Source organism: Cebus imitator, unplaced genomic scaffold (assembly GCF_001604975.1).
Source record: "Cebus imitator isolate Cc_AM_T3 unplaced genomic scaffold, Cebus_imitator-1.0 Scaffold368, whole genome shotgun sequence".
In the NCBI taxonomy this organism is placed as follows: domain Eukaryota; kingdom Metazoa; phylum Chordata; class Mammalia; order Primates; family Cebidae; genus Cebus; species Cebus imitator.
In genome coordinates, this window is record NW_016107683.1 from 1,508,833 (window position 1) to 1,515,279 (window position 6,447).

Genomic DNA, 6,447 nt, shown 5'->3' on the forward strand with positions numbered 1-6,447 from the left:
AGAGAATTTAACTACAGGCAGAAGAGCAGAAGGCCATGTGACAGAAGCAGAGGGAGGCTGCGTCTGAGAGAGAAGATGTTTTGATGGTGGCTTTGAAGATGGAAGAAGAGACCATGAATGTAAGGATTTAACACGGAAAGTTAAGAGTTTTAAGGAATGCAACTCCAGATTTTGTAAACGGAACACATTCCTCCCTGAGCCCTCCCGAGGGAGCGTAGCTCTGCCAACATTAGTTTTAGCCCTATAATACTCATTTTGAACTCTGGCCTCCAGAACTGTAAGAGAATTCATGTGTGTTGTTTAAAGCCACCAGGTTTGTGGAGGTTCATTACAGCTGCCATAAGAATATACAGACTAAGAGAAAATACATGGACTAACAGAAAAGTGTTAATACACAAACTAATAGAAAAGGCACTATCTTGATCATCACTAGTTCCATGGTAGAAAGGAAAAGAGCTTTGGTGGATTTGATGCCCATATTAAATGCTCTTGCCCAGAAACAACATGAATTATTTTCATGGACACTTCATTCACCAAAATAAACCTATGGCCCCACCCAAACCCTGGGGAACCAGGTATCTGATCATTCACATGAATTTGAGAGAACTTGCAATATTTGGTTAGCTGTCTTAATCACGACTCACCAGATGGAAAGTCTGGGTGATACAATACCCATTGATAATCAGGGCATAAAACTATTATGATACCAATATAGGAAAATAAAACAGAAATGTGTATCTACACTAAAACAGAGAAAATAGCCCCAAATACCACAGTTTCTTTTTTTTATTCTGAAAGTGGTAATATAGCTGACTTTTCTTTTTCTCCCTTTTAATGATTTTCAACTTAACATAAATATGTATTTTTGCAAGTTGCAGGAAAATATATTCTTCCAGTTGGCTACCAGGTGAGCAGTGATAGAGGAATGTACAAACCCAACCATAACATTCACAACAATTTTCATTTGTGAAAGTGTAAAGGTAGAGAAGTTAGAGACAATCACCACTTGAAGGGTCTGAAAGAAAATCAAAGCCCAAAAGATGATAAAATGTATCTAAAATCCTGTCTTTCACTTATTGGTAAAACTGATACTTTCTTATTCTTTTTCATTTTCCTTCTTATCCCACAATTTTAGTATTGAATGTTTTTGGAACAATGGCTTCTTAACTTTATTTGTTTAGTGGATTTCACCGTCTGGGAGGGAGATAGCAGACTCTGGTATCCTGCTAATATTCTGGCAGCGGGGCATGCACCTACCTGTGTGTCTAACACAGATGAATCTTCAAATGATGACAGTAATTTCAAACAAAGCTATATAATTGCAGCTTCAGAGGCAGTACCCTTCTTGGGAATTCAGGTGTATTCATTTACAAGGTCTGCCATAACAATGTCGTATAGACTGGACCACTGAAAAAACAGAAGACTTAGGTTCTTATAGTTCAGAGGTCCAGGATCAAGGTGTTGGGAGGATTAGCTTTTTCTGAGGCCTCTCTCCTTGGTTTGTGGACAGCCGCCTGCTTGCTTTGTCCTCACATGGTCTTTTCTCTGTGCATCTTAGGGTCCCAATCTCTGCTTAGAAAGACAGCAGTCCTATTTGACTGGGGCCCACCCTTAGACTCTGATTTCAATTTAATTATCTTTTCAAACCGATTGTCTCCAAATATAGCCACATTCTGTGGTCCTGGGGATTTCGACTTCAGCATAAGAATTCTGAGAGTACAGACACAGCCATTAACATCAGGTTTTTGAGAAGCACTGTTTATTGACATGGAAGAAACTTTTTTTTTTTTGCAACAGTCTCGGTCTGTAGCCAGGCTGGAGTGCAGTGGTGCAACGTCAGCTCACTGCAACCTCCACCTCCTGGGTTCAAGAAATTTCCCTGCCTCAGCATCCCAAATAGCTGGGATGACAGGTACGCACCACCACACCTGGCTAGTTTTTTGCATTTTAGTAGAGACGGGTTTTCATCATGTTGGCCAGGATAGGGAACTTCCATTTCTTAAAATAGATAAAAAATACCACATCTGAGTAAAAAGATGTAGTTCAGAAGAGCTAAGTATTATTTGGCCTAGCATCTAAATACCATCCTGTAGAGACCAAAATCTCCTGAAAGAGTGCAAGACTAGATATATATGTACATTTACATTTGTGAACACATTCTGCAGGCCTCTTCCCTCTCGCAAGATACCTACTTGTGAGTACATTGATCTTCCCTGTGTCTCTCCTTCAAAGCAGGATTTGCAGAAACCAGAAGCTTCCAAGAGCATGGCAATTTACCTTGTTCTCCTGCTGTAACACACAGCAGGTGTTAATTACTTTGTTATTTTAATTGATCAAAATGCCCCAATGCCACAATGATTCTGGGCACACTTACCAACTGCTACTCACCCCATTTATTTAAAAGCCTGCCTTGAGTGTCTCTTTGTTCAGCCAAAATTCTGTGTTCCAAATTGTTACTGGCTCATTCTTACTAGAATATGAAATAAATTCCCAAAGTTGACCCATAGACATATATATTTTTGACACTAACTGCAATAAAAATGTAAGAAGGAGTTAATAATTATCCTATTAGAGGGCAAAAACTATATCATATGAGCCTGCAGACCTTTATCCCCCCCACCCAATATAAATCGGTGCCATTCTACTAGTAACTTGGGAAATAATGCAAGGTCTTTAATTTCCTAAATTATGTGTGGGTGTTGTGTTTGCAAGTTTTGTTCAAGTATTTACCAAATAGAGCTCAGTTGAGCACTCTTGAGAGTTCTGTGATTCAAATGCACAAACAATGGTTCCTAGAGCCAGCCACTCACTACAATATCAGGGGAGGCTGCCGTTTCTGTCTCTTTCATCACTGAACAAAACGATTCTGGATTGATATTTTACCTATTTTAATCATGGGAAAGATCAAAAGAAACCAAAAATTCTGTTCAAGTCTTTTAAATACGGAGCAGTTAAAGTTCAAGTCAAAGAAGGGGGCCCTGGGAGTAAAGAATCTAAGTGCCCGCAGCCTCCTCCCCAACTCTGTGACACCCAGGAAGTCCTTTCCACTGCCCTGAGCCTCAGTTGTCTCCTCTGTTAAGTGGTGATCAGATCCCATCTGATATATATCGTGCATACTGCTTTACGGTTTAGAAAACATGACATATGATGCTTATCACTATCAGCACAGAAGATTGGGAGGGTATACTAGAACTACCATTTAGCATATGCAGATTCTGAGGCTTAGAAAAGCGGTAACATGGTTGGTGGATAGGAAAACATCACTCATTTCCTGAGGATAGAGGGGTAAACCAGTTATCCTTTTGATATCTCTTCTTGTTCTAAGATCCTTAGATTTTGTTAAAAAACAAAGAAAAATTTTGGAAAGTTTGCAATAACCTGCAAAAGTACAAAAGCCAAATATCATTTATTCGTGGTAAAGAGATCCAAGGATAGCATAAATAATTTATATCTCCAGACAATACAAATTCTATTTTGCTTCTATGTAATTGGATTTGAACAAACAAAATAATATGTGTGAAATCATCTGCAAGTGTCTACTGTCTATTTGGTACTCAATATAAGTTGGCTAAATCTAAAACTATTAAATCTATTTTTTTCTTAGCAGTTCATAAGTATTTTTTTTCTTTTTTCCTCCAGAACTGTTCTTCTTTTAGCATGCTCTATGAATCATGGCTTGAGAATATATCAAATACCAGGAACGGAATCAGTTTTTAGTTGAACTCGTTTTTAGGAACAGGACAAGAAATAGCTTTCAGAAACATGTTTAGAATATTTTCTATTTCCAAGAAAGCTTATTGAAAACTGAGATAGAAATCTCAGGTTTCAGATTAAGTAAATACTATATGTGTGGTAGCCTTAGATGAATTATCCTAGCAAATCTGATTGCTTTTGGCCTTTTAATAAATTGTTATATTTGTCTCTATGCTGTTCTGTAATTACTCCTCAGCAGCTTTATTTGTGTGCTTTCTTGTAAGCAAAGTTAAGTCAGGATCCATTAATTCCCATGTTTTTTTCTTTCTTTCCTATTAAAACATGCAGCAAAGGGAAGTACACAGAGCAACACAAAGAAAAAAATGGACTTTGAAGTTAAAAGACTTGAAGATGAGTCCTAGTTCCCCCAAATTATCAGGTATGTGATAATGGGCAATTCGCATAACCACTGGAACTCTGTTTCCTTTTCCCAAAGTAAGGATGAAGACTAAATAAGTCACAGGGTGGTTTATAATCCAACGAGTCAAAGCAGATGAAAGAGATCTATAATGGTACAAGAACTATAAAAGTGTAAGTTTCTGCGTCAAATAGAGTCTAGGTAGTTCATCTTCAGAAATGTTCATTTTCCTTCTAAGTGTACAAATACGGTAAATTTCAAATCATCCTTTGCAGTTTGGTGTAGCCATCTGACTGATCTATGACCAATCGAATGGGCAGAAAGTAAAAGATAGTACTTCCAGGTCTAACTCATAAAAATGTCCCATGTAAGCGTCTCTGTCAGTCAGCTGAATAGGTATTGATATCCAGAGCAATTGTGGGAGCTTGTGTTGAAAAGTGGTAGAGGCTTCAGCAGCCTGAGTACCTGAATGCGCGGAATAGAGTCCTCATTCCATCCTGCTGCCAAAGGGACTTTACGTAAGTGGGAACTAAACCACTGTTGTGTCAATTCATTGATATTTTTAGTTTATTGGGACCAGCAGCTAGCATAATCCTAACTAATGCAAGTGATATTATTCAGTGTTAGACAATGTAATTTTCTTCCAATATCTGTGGGGATTTTCTGTCTCTCTGTGCTGGCAGCTTTCAAATACAAAAATGTCGGTATCACACTTGAAAAATTTAAAAACCTGAAAAAGGTACAAATCAGCAATAATTATAGTATGGTCACACCTGTGTTTAACAGGATCCCAGTATCCATAAATCATGCAGTCAGTGTACTGCTCAGTTGGCCAACCTTGAACACTGTGTGGTTATTTGTGTAGTCTTGACTACTGCCCTCATTTTGTTTTCACATTTGTTCATGAGGGAAATTATCACACATTCTAATGACCATAGGAACTTTTTCTTAACTCATATGCAAAGCAAGTTGTGCCCACACATCACAATGTCATATAACCTCTGCCAACCAAGGATGTTTCAAAATATACTGCTATTAATATAAGAAGCCTCAGTTACAGCAAAAGTATGTTTTTCAAATTAATCATAAGTTGGCATCACGGCTTTTCCCTCATGACTCTCCCTGAGGGTCCAGGGTCTGGGCTCTTTAAGGTAACCCTCAGCTTTATGAAACCCAAGTCATATACACAAAGAATTCAATGTGGGATTGGTAGCTCCAACAAAGTTGGGTACTTCAAGGCATGGCCCACAGGCTGCAGCAGAACTGATCTGCAAGGCACTCCTAATTCATTTCACATCCTGCTCATCAAAAGATTATCTCTAACACCTTTCAGCTCTGCCAGGTTTTAGTTTGTGATTGCTTTCATATTTGCCTTGAAGCTCTATCTTTTATCATATTTTCATGGTTGTTTCTTTTATCTTCAACATTTAACTTCTGTATCCTAACTCATGTTTATTACTCCATAGAGCCTTGTATGGAACCTCAAGAAATTGTGAGCTCAACCACAGTTTACCTAGTACCTTCTGATGTGAGTATAATAAAGACTGCTACTCCTTGGTGCCTAAGCCCTGGTTTTCAAAGCACATTCATACTTTACCCACTGTAACTCTATAAAATTAGAAGGGTGAGATTCTTATGTATAGATTAGGGTACACAAGCTAAGAGAGATAAATTATTTGTTGGGGTTTCTGTGACAAAGAAATGGCAGATCTGAAACTAGCTTCCTCTTTCCCAACTTCCAATTCAGCATTCGTTCTGGTGAATCACTCATAGCCACTATAACATTCAAGGAGTTATGGTGATGAGGTGATGACAAAAGAGAAGCAGAGAATAGTCACACTGGCACCTTACAAAATACCCTCACGAATAAAAATGGTAATTAAAAAAGAGAGATAAGACTTTCTGCCCCTAGCTATCTGTTCTGAACATTTTAAAATGAGGATTATTTCTGAATAACCAGATTTCCTGAGGTACTTGAACAAACAAGTACAACAGTTGGCCATGGTGAGTAGAGCAACAATGGTCTTAGTACGAGTCATAACTTTTAAGGCTGGGTGCAGTGGCTCACGCTTGTAATCCAAGCACTTTGGGAGGCTGAGGCAGGCAGATTACCAGAAGTCGGGAGTTCAAGACCAGCCTGACCAAAACAGAGAAACCTGTCTCTATTAAAATTACAAAATTAGCTGGGCATGATGGCGCATGCTGGAAATCCAAGTTACTTGGGAGGCTAAGGTAGGAGAATCGCTTGAACTCAGGAGGTGGAGGTCACAGTGAGCCGAGATCACGCCATCATTGCACTCCAGCCTGGGCAACAAGAGTGAAACTCCATCTCAAAA